Raw genomic sequence first — 13851 nt, forward strand, 5'->3', positions numbered from 1 at the left:
AGCAGCTGGTGAAGGACGGAAGCAGAGTGTTTGCATGGAATATGGTCACTGTTATCCACCGAGCAGCTGTTTGTCTGTTTTCAACACTGACGTGGCACGTGCTGGATGTAATGACAGCCTACTCAGTGATACCTGGGCTCCAGAATATTTGGAAAAGGACCAGCTGCTCACTCCAGCGCCCAAGTCCTTTGAGTCAGCTCACTTCTGTTAGGAATATGACCCTCACTGCAAGTTATTTGATCTGATTGGCATGCAGGTGCAAGAAGGCCACAATGGCAATTGTTTAGCCATTACTAGGAAATTTTAAGAATCCTAGAAAATCTTCCAGAAGAAACCAGGTGTGTTAAGATACTAGTAGGAAGAATAAATTGCCTTTGTTTCAGCAGGGAAACAAGTGGAGAAGATAATATTTGTCACTTAAGGGTGGATTTATGAACATCTTATGTTCATAAACCAGGATGCTGAAATCCTGTGCCATATTGATATGAGAAATAAATAAGGCATCGTGTCTCCATTTCAAATCCAAGAGCTCCATATCACATAGGAGAATCAGACCTTAGGCCTGTCAAAATAGAAAATAAGGAAGTAAAGAGCAGGAAGCAAAGAGAGGGTGCATATTGTGCTACTCTAAGAGAGGAGGATACTCTCTTTGCCATCTCTGCTGGACCACACTAAAATCTGAATGCAACTAAAAAGCCCATGTAGGAACAATATCTATTAGCTTAATTTTTTTCCTACATACTATTTCCAGACTTTCAAAAACCAGGACAGTATGAGGCAGCAGGCCTGCTGCTATGTTGGCATGCTCTCTGCAAGACCTCTTGACCTGGGGTAAAGGCACAGGACAATAACTGGGAAGCTGATTTCATCAGATACCCTGGGACCAGAACATGGATAACCAAAATCAGGAAATTTCAGCAGCAAAGCTGCAGGTGAAGTGTTGACCATATGTCTCTAAGGGGCAAAGGTACTCCCTGCTGTTCAAGGACTCAGGCATCTAACACCTTACCTCACTTTCTTTTCCCACAGAGTTATTTCCAGTCCTTTATTTCTCCAGATGGTGATTTCATGGTTAACATGGAATATATTAATTAGCTTCTTGCAGCCTGTAGTTCAGTTAAGGAAGCAGAGAAAACCAGAGGCAGCAGCTGTTAGAAGTCAAGCTTCTTTTTCTTAATATGATAAGAGCAGACTGGCTCTTACCGGGGCAGTAGCATGGTCTCCTACAGTTACAGAGCGCTCGGGGAGCACCAGAGTTCAAAAGCATTCTGCAAGGTCCTGGTGTTAGGGTGAGGATATTTGAGTCCTTGACTCCAGTCTTTATCCTTTTACAGGACCAAGGATTTCAAATGTAAGCTTCAAATAGCAATTAAAAATAGCAACTAAAAGCATTCTTTAGGTGTTTCATGTTGTCCTTGTTCTTTGTCTGTTATACACCTGCCATGGAAAATTTTGGATATGAAAAGTGCAGCAAGTTTTGACAAATGATTTCTTGTTTGATTAGAGGTATGTATGGTTGACATACAATATAAGATGGAAGTCAACAGATTGCTCATGGGATGTCCTCAGACTGCTTGTAACTGCCTGCTCTGTCTTGCAAGTTCGTATCTGAAAGCTCTCAGATTAGAGATCCCAGAACAATGGTTGCATTTCAAATATAGGTGTGTATTCCTCTTTGACATCTGTCCTTATTGTGCTCAGTCATGAGATATTCCTCTTCTATTTAAAAAGACCCCAACAGCTTATGACAAAAATAATTTTTAAAATTGTACAGTAGAAGCTGGATGTATTTTCATTTTCACAAAAAAGTGTTATTGTGAATCATATATAAGTTATACCTTCATTTGCAGATCAGAGTCCTACTCCACTCTTTTTGTACTTGTAGAAATTTTATATATATATATTTTTATAACTATAAAATGGTGATTTTGTCATCCATACACTCTTCAAAAAGCAATGTGGGGAGGGATGCCAGTCTCTTAGTGCTTCTGCATTATGATCTACTGACCCTGAAAATAGGGTCAGAAGGAGGTCTCACTGCTAACTGGAAAACTAATCAATATAATTCTACCAAAGGGCTAGTATACACCAAGTAATATAGTCCCCTCCCCCTCTGCAAAAGTCTGTGCCTCATTGTAGAGAATATAAACATCATGTTTTGATGCGCATGGAAAATAAAAAAAATACCAAGCAAAACTAAAGGCTTATGATTTGTGAGGCTGGGGATATCACCAAGTCATATTGTGGTTCTCAAATTTTAGTTCTGAGCAGTTTGATTGGTTCTGTTCTATAGTTTGGGCTTCATTCATTACTAAGAAATGTAGAATTATACCTCCTTTTCTTCTACACTTAAAAAGTAGAAAAAAATAACAACTGATGAGGAAAATATTATTTTCTTCCTCTGTCCCTTCCCTCTTCCCTGCTGCCCCCAATATTGCAGTTACACAGTGAGAAAAATAAGCTGATCTTATGCTATGTTAAGAGTCATACTCACAGGGCCTGTGCAGCCTGCAGGGATGCCATCATACAGCAGGGCTGCATTTGATTCTGATCAGGTACTTTTACTGAGAAAGAGAGCAAGACAAAGGGTAAAAGGTCACTGGTGACTAATTTTCTGAAAACCAGCAGCTTGTGTAAGTAATAGAACATTTATTGTATTTCTCTGTCATCCCAGCAATGAGCTAGAAAATCCATAAGAATTCCCAGCACTAGCCTTTATTAAAGTATAGCCCTGGATTAGTTTAATGTCCAATTTAAAGTCACTGCCTGCACCTACTTTACTTACTTTTCTTAAAGAGAGCTATTTTCCCCCAGTAATCTCCCAATGTAAGTTGCCAAGTATATTTTTTCCCTTAATAAGAAGTAAGTTTTCATTTATTTTGTGTATGTATGTGTGTATGTGTATGTTGAGGAAAGAGGACTGAAGTGCAGCATTCTTCCTTCGTTATTTTCCCCACACTGAAATATTAAAGCATAATAAGAGCAGGGCAAATACTATAAAATCCAAGCACAGCCTTCCAAAAAGCAACAGCGCAGGCGGTATAAACGCCTTTTACAATGTTTGCACCCTTTCCTTTTGCTCTGTGCAAACATTCATACTGTTTCAAAATATTATTTTTCTGAAAGGATGTTCACAAAGCTCACCTTTGTTGCAGATGAGACAGAAATTGTTAACCTAAGTTCCTCAGGTCCATACCCAAGCTACAGGTCTAAGACTAATCAACTTAACAAGAAAGAAAAAATGCCCCTCTCCAACAGAAATCTGAAAAGTGCTTGTGATCACTGCACTCTTTGTCTGTAATGATTTGACTGAAGAGCCCGAGTGGCTTGATAGAGCTGGAGATGGCAGTCAGTGTTTTTAGTCCATTTACTTGAGGGCTATAAACACTGTTATTGGACCTCCAGTGAGATTCTTGATATATTAGCCTTACAGCATGTCCCCTAGACTAGAACAATGAAACATAGATGCTGTTCTGTGTCGAGTGAGTGCTCACCTTAGAGGGTTTTGCTCAGACTGCACTACATATATGCCTAGATGACCTTCCTGATGCACCACCTGAATCACACGTACCCTGCAGAGTGTGCTCTTCTAGCACGGGGGGTGCTGCCTGTTCAGTACTGGCCCCGCAACTGCTTGGAAACAAGCCCACATCCCTCTTGTGCCTCTAGCAGTGACTGCTCTGTGAGCAATCCTCAGTTGCTTGGTGAGAGCTGCTGCACTGAGAAAAGCCTCTCCCATATCAAACCTACTGTGAGTCTCGAAATGCCTCTCCTTCCACTGGCAAAACTGCCAGTTTTGATTTGCTTGTGTGCTCAGGAACCTTGAAGGGAAGTGGAAGGCAAGAGCCTACCTGAGTACTCCTGACTCTCCAGGCTGCACTCCTGTTTTAGGCTTAGGCAGCTTTCTTCATTCATGGCCAAGCTCTGTTTTTTGGTCTTTTCTGCTATGTAGAGGCAAGTCCATAGCAGATTTCATGTACCTGGTTGCACTTCCCATTCCTGTCTCAGCTGCCAGCTATCATGGGGCATATTCTACTGGGGAAATAAAAAAAAAAAAAAAAATTAAAAAAAAGGTAAATTTTTTTTCAGATAATTTAAATTCCTGGACTAAATTCCCTGGCATGACCGGCTCATGATTCATACTTATGACATCACAGCCAGTTATCACAGCAGGAGAAGACAAGACTCTAATATTAAAGTTTTACCATATGGACAAAGTAATTTAGATAGTATTAATGTTTTACATTTATTAGCTATTACAAATGAACACTTTGAAAACTACAAGAAGCATTATATTATAAGTTCACAGATTCTGAATTCAATTTTTTTAGGCAGCAAGCCTCTGAAATTGTGCTTCCATATGAGCCAGTTACATGATGGATATATGATTGCATATGCTTTAAATCAACATGGGCAATACTTTCAAAAATAAAATTCACAGCTCTTTAGCTACTAATTTCTTTCATTTGTTTACTTATAGGGAAAAATGTGTTTGAACCTTGTAGTTAATGCTAAAAAAAGCACAAGAGATATAACCTACAGATAGGCATGCAACTGCATAGTCAATATGATGGCAACAATACTGCTGTGCCCTAGAGTGCTTCTCAACTAAGCAAAATATGCAGGAACAGGAGAAATTTGTAAATTAGAATAAATTATCCATTTTCAGAAGTGCCACAGCATGGAAACCACTTTTATTTTTACCAGAGGAAATCCCACCAGAGAACACACAATTTAAAGAGGTAATAACTCTAGCACCAGCAGAATCCAATTGTTTGTTTGGGGCAAGACTTAGAGAAACTAAACCTTCCAATGTGGTGATTTCAGAAACCAAGAAAATTTTGTTCCTGCCTGTGTCTGACACTGTATACAGATCACAAAGTACAATTGCTTTGCACCTAATTTTGATCATGGAAACTTCCAGTTCAAGAGACAGTGCAGTAGTTACTTTCTGTCCTACCCCCTTCAAATCTGTGCTGTTCAGAGAGCAGGCAAGGTGGAGAATGTGTCCAGGTGCTAAATGGAAGTAAAATTTAGAGAGGTCTAACCCCAGGAGACCTTACCAGCTGGTTACAATTACTAGGGTTCAAAACCTGAGTTAAAAGAAATAAGATGGTATATGGAACTGCACAGGAGGCAACAATAAACTAATATGGTTTTGAAAGGAGACAGAAAACTAAGTAGAAATGGGAGTATTCAAGTGCTGGATATAATCTGGGGCATATTAAGTGGAAGAAATAAATCAAGCAATAGCTCTGAGCACATGGTATAGAGCTATGTTTTCCTTTAAAATTTGTGAAATGATAGCAATTTTTTGACAGAGTTTTTAAGAATCAGCTGGACACATATTGGAGATGAAGAGGTAAATCTGCAAACCCACACCACCGAAAATCTGGAAAGCCTGACAACAACATAAGGGCTGAGTTTAAGCAACTTCAGACTGACACAATACATCTAGAGATTACTAAGGCATTAGGTATGACAGTTCCAGTTAAATGTTAAATGGAAGCAAACAGTACTTTTTCATGGAAAATGTGTTGGTGAAAAATGACAAATAATGTTAAAAAATTAAATAGGTAGGAAGATAGCACCTGCAAAAAATCATGTTTTAAATATGTCTGAGTTTGAACAGTGTGTGGAGTACCAGTTGAGTTTATATGAAATTAGAGAAAAAAAACTACCACACAATTAAAGCTAAGAAGGGAAAACACACTTTAGTACATCATAGCATTGTGATAGCTTTAGTCACAGAGCTTGTACTTCATTTTTATGCTTCCAGCCAAATAAAGCAACTTGCAAGATCTTAGAAAATAAAACTAAGATCCTGAGCCTACTAAACTACTAACACAGCAAAACACTGATGTCATGGGATGGGGAAGACTGGAAAAAAGGTGCATTTTTCAATGTAAACATTTTGCATTTGAAAATGTTGAAACCTTTTTTTAATCATGTAAAGAGATTTTTTAATTAAATTTTTGATCAAAGCATGTAGAATAGTTAATAATCCAAGAGCTAGGGCATGACTTTTGGCAAGGTATTAACCCAAATTTCTCTCTGCTGGTAAAGAACAGTGGATAAATAATTCTTTGACTAGAAAAGATAGACTGATCGTATAATCTAGTGATTTGGGCACTTATCTGGAATGGGACAAAGAAGACTTGATCCCATATCTCATACAACCCATTTATCTCCAAGGAGTTCTTTAGCCACTAAATTATTGATTTTACTGAATTAACCTGCACATATTGAATTAACCTTACACGTATATTCATTTGCTGTCTTAAGCCCCTGCCATCATACCCACAAACAGGACATTTTTTAAAGTTTCCAGGTTTTTTGTGAGGAAAAAAATAGCCAGTTTGGTTCAAAATATCATAAAAACTTTTAAATGAAAGTAGAAATATTACAGGAATAGCCAGGGGTTATTATGCATGGATTTTTTTTCTCAAGTTTTTATAGAAGCAAGAGGTCACCAAGAAGATCATGAGGCCCCTTATGGCTGATGACAAGACTAATTTGTTGACAGAAGATTTAGCATTACTTAAGAATTATATGAATTCTTTTTATCAAAGGGAAAAATGGCTGATAGATACCAGAAACAGATTTATTTCCCTAAGGAGGAAGAAGAAATACTAGAGGAAATCAATATCAGATCAGAACAGGTGATTGAGAAATTTGAATGTTCTAGTTGCAAGAAAAAAAAGAAGTTTTCTAGGGTGCTTTTTTTCTTTCAAAAAGGCCATGAATGTGGTATAAACATTTATCATTTGAAAAATGGAGACTCAAGACCAAAGAAAGTCAGAAAGAGTCAAACTAATTGGTTTACATCAGAAGCTTTTCCAGATAAACGATTTTTCAAAACTGTTTGTTAAGACAAACTTGATAGGAGAGTACATTTTTCACTTTTTTATCCAGTTCATCCTATTTTAAAGAAAATAAACCAGGATGTGAAGGTGGGAGGTTTTCACAGTAAAAAAGTTCTTGGTCTTGGCTTGTGATCCACCAAACGCCAGACATTGTTAGCTGAGGAAGAAGCAGGAAAAATCCTCACCTCTGATAGCAGAGGTATTCTTATCCTCAGAGCTGATTTGTGGGGTTTTGCTGCATTTGGAAATCAAGCTCATATATTGTAAGCATTTTCCTGCTTGAGTTCCTTCCTTTTAACAATGTCTTTCAAAGTAATCACAGGTTTTGTGTACACAGAGCAGGGGGGAGGCAGATATTATTGCAGAAAACACAGGAGAAAAATAAGCTTCTTAAACTTCTTCTGAAGCAATCACTAAGGTTAAGTGTATTTGTCCTCCAAAAAAGTGGAGCATGGTAGTATCTGGTTACAGCAGGACAGGTCTGCCTGAAAAGAGCTGAGCTTTCCAAAACCACCACTGTTTAATGTGCCTCTTCTTAAGAGTATTCAGTATAAGATAACTTGATCACAAGTTTTGAGCACTCACATCCTACAATAATTCCTCAGAGCTCAATATTGCTTAGAGAGAGCCACCAGAAGCTGCCCTTTAAAAAGACCAAGTTTTGATATGGTTTTTGACACCCCAAGATGGACACAAGATGGATGACCAGTCACGAGTTTTCACACTTTTATAAGTTTTGGTCCATTTACATACTGGGGTCAATTGTCCAATTACAGCTTCAGGTTATGAAGTCCCATTGCCCCAGTTTGCTCTCTTCAATTCGCTATTGTTTATACTTTTTGGGCCTGAAGCTGCAATGATGTCCTTGGTTCTCATGGTGGAAAAGGATTTTTTTGTCTAAGCTGTGAAGAGAACTTACTAACACCTTACATGAGGTTCAGAGTTACACACTAAGGCAGTACAAAATCTGAAAAATATGAAAGCTAAAACTTAAGGCATGATTATCATAGCCTAGGAAATACCCACAGACTTGAGTAAAGAGGCACTTGAGCATTGGTTCTTCCTGGGCTGCAGACAACCCTTTTGTGATGGTGTTGCTCCAATTACCTGGACTAAGGGATCAGCTGGAACATGGAGTGGATCTTTTCCTCTCCACCTATTCACTTTCCATGGAAACAAAGGAGGGATAGTCATCTGAGCCTTGTCCAAGCAGGGAGGTGGAGGCTGGTCAGGGGGCACATCTGGAATGAGATGTCCCTCAGAGGTCCCAGGGTACAGCCTGGGAAAGAGGCAGTGTCGAAGAGGAAATGCCAGAGCACATCAATCAGACAAAGTACAGCTTTGTTTCCTGATGCATGCTGCTTTGTAGATTTATAACTTCACAAACAATCCTAATAAAAACAGGAATTACTTCTACACTGAGCAGCTCCCCAGCACGAATAAGAAAATGGGAGTCAAGATTAGTTACCTAATACCAGCTGGTGTTTCTTCAGTCATTTGGGGAAAACTGAAGAAGAAATATGTAGCCTTCAAGTACAACTACAATATATCTATGGTCTCATTATAATGAGCTGTCAGAGAAAGATGGAGAGTATCAAGGTAAACTTCTTTAAATGTTTCAAATAAATTTGGCTTTATTGAGCACTGAGCCCTACCTTAAGATTAAGAAAATGAGTAAGGAGTAATAATTGTAGAATATTATAGAAATAACAATTCACTGAGAGATTAATATATGGTGTATAAAGGCACATTTTACCATTTGAAATTTTTGTAGGAGGACAGCAAAAGAGATGATGAAGATTTCAATAAAGATACAATGAGGTTGAAAATACTTTTCAAGCTTCCAATAAAGCTACAATGAGGTTGACTTCTTCAATTTGAGCTCAGAAGGGTTTGAAGGCAGAGAGAGACACCAAGCCTACTGAATCAGAGATACTTCAGAACCAAAGGCACAAGACTGCATATTTAAAGGCAGTTCTGCTTGCAGGCTATAGTGGAAATGGTGTCAGGCAGCCACTCTTCCATCACAACACAAATAATCTTTCCAAGATGCAAAAATTATTTAAGGCAGCGGATGAGACCTCACAGGCCTGTCAGCAGTCCTACCTATCCCACACACAGATAATGTCTCTATTCATCTCAAGTATGTACTGATACTTAAAAAGAAACCTTCCTCTGACTCCAGCTGCTCCTACTAATTTGAGATTGCATGTTTCTCTGTACTTTTCATGCAGTAACTAAACAACAATCACACATGCAAATCCTGGATAAAGGCTCTCTCATATCAATTTACTAATTAACAATCAGTGCTGTAAGATTTTCCTCAGCTCGTGATTCATCTTTGATCCCAAGTTGATTGAAGCCCCACAAATAATTTGAGTCTTCATCTTTTTTGTTTGTAGAGGTTTTTGAAGATGGCTACAAGCAAATGACCAGCGCTCACTATTTCTTGTCTACTTCAAATTCTGTAATATTAATATAACAAGTATTTGGGCTTTCCTTAAAATTGAGGAAAAAAAGGAAAAAATAAACATCTTCTGGGAAAATCTTGCCTGTGAAATAAAATACCAAACTTTCACATGCTCACTAAGAGTATGTACTCCTTGCAGAGGATCCAAGGACACCAGAAGAAGGTGTCCTTGGAAATCCATGGAAAACTAAGAATAACCTGGCTCTCAGATGTTGTGATGAACATTGATGAACTTCCTAATTTGTCTTGGGAGGACTCCTTATCCGCTGTATATAAACACCAAAATGAGACAAGTGTGCTAAGATAGGAAAATTACTTAAAATCTGTTGCTTCATTTGTTAATTTGCTGTGCAGTTTATAGATTGCAATAAAGTTGCTCCATCATAATCCCATTTTATCCGTTGCTTCCTTCCTTCAAAATTCATTAGTATTCATGAATGGCTAAGACCCACCTCTGACAAGCAAGTATTTCCTACACTTTTAATGCTAACATAAGAGTTAATACTGATGGAAACTTGTAGTAGAAGTTCTTGAACCAATGTCCATGTCAAATTTTCTAACCAGAAAGCCATTAATAGCATTTTAATCTACATTTCTGCTTATTGTCTAAACTGAATTTACCTTGTGTCAGGCTGTAGCTCAGCCTTGTTCATAGAGGTTTCAAATTTGAAAAAACATCCCGAAGTATTGCTAGGCACCTGGGTGATGGTGGTTCATCGGAGTGGATAAGAGTGAGTGGATGCCTCACTCTAGTAATCTCTTAGATAATTTCCTTTTTTGTTTTCTTAATACACCAAAAATTTCAATGTTGTCATTATTCCTGTCACAGCTTTGTGCTACAATCCCAACATGTCCTTGTGATACCTCCTTGCTTGGCTGTCACAGGTGGGTGCAGTAGCACACTGATAGATAACCAGAGCAGATACAGCAGAAACCTGAAACTGGATGTAAGGAAGGAGCTCTGAGAGAGCCACCAGCAGCAGGAGGGGATGTCTGTCCATCCTTCCCATAGCTATGTGCCTACAGCTGCATTCACCAGTTGCAATTATGGTGTGTTTTAGATAACACTTCTAACATCCTGCATATATGTGTGGTGAATTATAAAAAGAAAAGGAAAAAAAAGATAAATGCTTGAGTATGAAGACATTTAACCACTTAATAATCTTACAAGGACCATAAATAATGTCTAGTTTTGCTTCTGGAATATTGTTTTGAATCTGACCTTCAGTCTGTCTGTCTACAGCACTTTGTTTTCTTCTACTGCTAAACCAAGTTGGCCCTGTACTTCTGAGTCAGGGAACTAAAAGCATGGAGTGCAGATATTCCTGGCAGCTCTTTCCAGCAGGACACCTTTAGAGAGTCCAGACAGTGGAGAACATTTACCAAAGACATGCAAAGAGCCTGCTTGAGGTTCAGTGTACTGCCAGGTGCTGAGCCTGGGAAAGAGTTGGTTCAGCTGGAATGGGGTTTCCCCTCATGGGACAGACATTTGAAAGACACTTTCACGCAAACACAGCTGCTCCTTTCAAGCAGATCAAATCCAAAAACTCCATCTTTCACCTTCAAGGGATACCTTGTCCACTTGTCCAAAATGATGAATGGGGCTGTGGATAATACACCCAGTTCTCTCCAGTTTCTGGCACCACCACAAAAGACACAGGACTGCTTTTGTTGGTTAACTCTTTTTCATGACACTCATTTCCTCAAGGTGCCCCTCAGCTGTTAACATTGTGTACAGCTACATTTTGTGGTAGGAGAGCTTTCTAGTTTTCAATGTTCCATATATACCTTTGGGAAATAACAGTAAAGAAGGTATTTACAAGGTATGTGTCTCATAACAGCTTGCAGAAAATGTGCCACTGAATTCATGCCTTGCTATGCTTTGCCATGCTCAGACTAAGGAGCTGAAAAGGCTCATTACAACAGAAAGATTTGCAGACTTTTAGGGCAGCCATTCTTCCTCTCCCCTCCTGTAAGATGACAGTCACACTGGCTGTCCTGTTTTGTAAGACTTTTTGAGAGAAATAGGTAAGGGAGGCAGTGGGGAAAGAGGTATATTTTCATTTTAAGTGGCACACTATGAAATAAGTCCAGTGCTTGAGCAAGCAGGAGAAGGAGTTTGGTTTATTTTCCTTCCTTCCCCACCTCACTGCTGCCAACTGAAACAAAAGCAAGAGAAGGGGGAAGGTTAAATGCTGAGAAAGTTTGCACACACCCAATTTTGGAAAGCATCCATTCCTTGCAACTTCTGCATCACACCCTCAGGATAAACCCTCTTGGCTGGGTAAACAAGGTGCCCTCTGGAAACCCAGGGTGTGACTCTGGTGCAGGGATGGCTACAGCCCTGTGGGAGGCACCAGGAGCCAAGTGCTGTGTGTGAAAGCTGGCTCCTGTGACATGAAAGCAAACACCTGCTATTCATATGCTTGACATCAAACATTGATTTCTCAACCTCTCTGCCACCCAAAAACTCTCTTTACTACACCGAAATAAAACAGTGGTGGAAATCAGGGCGTGCAAAGTGTTTTGTAAAGACTGAAGACCTGTCTTGCCCTTAACTTATTTTTTGGAGATGAAGTACAGACTTCCTGCTCATCTCCTGCCTTACTAGCAGTATTTTTCCCAGCACAGAAAACTGTGAGGCACTGTGAAGAGCTGTTTTATTTAATCTTTCTTCAACTTAATGCTCTGTTTACTTTTTATTGGTAGTGGGGTTTTTTGTTGTATGTGCTCAGGCCAGAAGAGCATGGCTGCTGAACATGCAATTCCCCCATACACTAAGGGAGATCAGTATCAGCACTCTCAGTATTAGACCCTGGAGCTTAGTGAGAAGATTTTGTTTACAGGGGCACCTTATCCTGTGCACCAGAAGAGCAGTGGGGAAACTTCCAGTCCCAAATCCTGTCAGCATGTTTGGTGAAGAGGGGAGCATGCAAACAGCAGTGTGACTCATTTTTCTGGACAGCACAAGCCACATATACTAAACTTACTCTGTTTTTGTTCTTGCCACAGTCCACAGGCATCACACTCTCTGCTCCCCAGGAGTTTGGTGGGTGCAGTCTTTTCACTACTTTGAAAAATGTGTATCCTAGGGACAAGGAGAAAACTACAGCCAGTGGGATCATAAGGAAGCTGGGATGGAGAGCCCCATCACCTTCTGGACATATGGATGTTACTATGAAATTCTTCATAACCCTTAGTATCTTCTGGATTTGGTTCAGTCCCTGTGTGAGGGGAAGATTTGGGATGTTCTCCTCTGAAAGGAAATGTTTATCCCCAGTTGAAATGCATAAATTACTTTATAGGTACAAAACCCTCAAGGGTGCATCTCAGATTCATATGATTTTTTTCATCTGCTTCTCAGATTTGCAATAGCTGATAGATGTGTAAAATCCCAAGAAGATAGAAACTCCCTCGTGAATCCCAATGTGCAGATGCCACAAAGCAAAAATTATCTCTGCTAATATAACCATTAACTCATACTTAGAATTTCCCCCTGCAGATTTATCTTTTTCTTCTCCCTCACCCCCTGCTCCCCTGGCTCCCATATGTTTGTGGAGATTACACCTACTTTTAATTAATTCAGGACAGTTTTGATAACTCTCCTCACAAGAATGTGGAGCATGTGAAGTGCCATGCTTTCTGAAAAATTGACACATAACAGCAGCTTCTTAATCCAAAGGCCCTGAAAGAGAAAAATAAAACCAAAATTGAAGTGGTCTGTGAGGCTGATAGAAAGAAATTTCCTCATCTAAATTTTATTTCCTTCCACAAAAATATTTGAAATCTAAATGAATATTTATGCAGAAATACACTTAGACTAAATTAATTTCAAGTTATGAAAATTATGTTCTACTACTTCAGTAAGGAAAATGTAAATAACAAAGCTGAACTCCTTCCATTACAAATAGAAAGACCTATCTTTTACTGGTCTCATTCTGGCTGATTTGGTTCAGAGAGATAAACACATCTTAAGGAGCAGGCAGCGACAAATATAGACCTTTCAAACTTTTTCCTTGATTGTTAAGTGAAAGAGGAACATCTTGCCATTATAGCCCAACTATTTTGAAATGTACCCTGTTGGTAGGCCAGTCCCTGGGTAAGGAGGGGCATTTTAAAATGACACTTGGTAGCTGCTTCTTCAGCCCTTCTCTCACGTCACCACATCATCCCCCCTACGCATGCACCCAGCCCTGCGCCCCAGCACAGGGGCAGCCCCGTGAACTCCTGGCCATGGGAGCCAACTCCATCACAAAGGGACTCTCCTGACGATGTGTTTTCACAGCATGGAACCCATTTCACACTGCCCCTCTCCTTCAGGTTTCCATCCCCTTGGGCCTAAGTAACACTACTGTGGCACTGACTTCAATAAGTAACTTTTTATTGTGTCTAATCATGTGCAAATGTGTTAAAATTGGTAGTTTTTAGCAAACAGTTATGGAACATATTACCGTAAGGCATTTGTTCATGGCGTGACAATGATTGGCTCCATGCCACTTAAATGTTTTATTTAAT

At 39.4% G+C, this 13851-nt stretch overlaps 1 long non-coding RNA gene across 1 annotated transcript in view; it reads right to left on the reverse strand.

Annotated features, from left to right (window-relative positions):
* Positions 1 to 13851, reverse strand: part of LOC140683974 (uncharacterized) — a 93612-nt gene that overhangs the window by 68661 nt on the left and 11100 nt on the right. The window contains exons 3-5 of the long non-coding RNA XR_012055698.1: positions 12908 to 13021; positions 3852 to 4035; positions 2495 to 2564 (exon numbers count right to left, since the gene is read on the reverse strand). This is a non-coding gene — a long non-coding RNA (uncharacterized lncRNA). The remainder of the gene's footprint in view (positions 1 to 2494; positions 2565 to 3851; positions 4036 to 12907; positions 13022 to 13851) is intronic.

This window comes from Taeniopygia guttata, chromosome 4 (assembly GCF_048771995.1).
Source record: "Taeniopygia guttata chromosome 4, bTaeGut7.mat, whole genome shotgun sequence".
NCBI lineage: Eukaryota > Metazoa > Chordata > Aves > Passeriformes > Estrildidae > Taeniopygia > Taeniopygia guttata.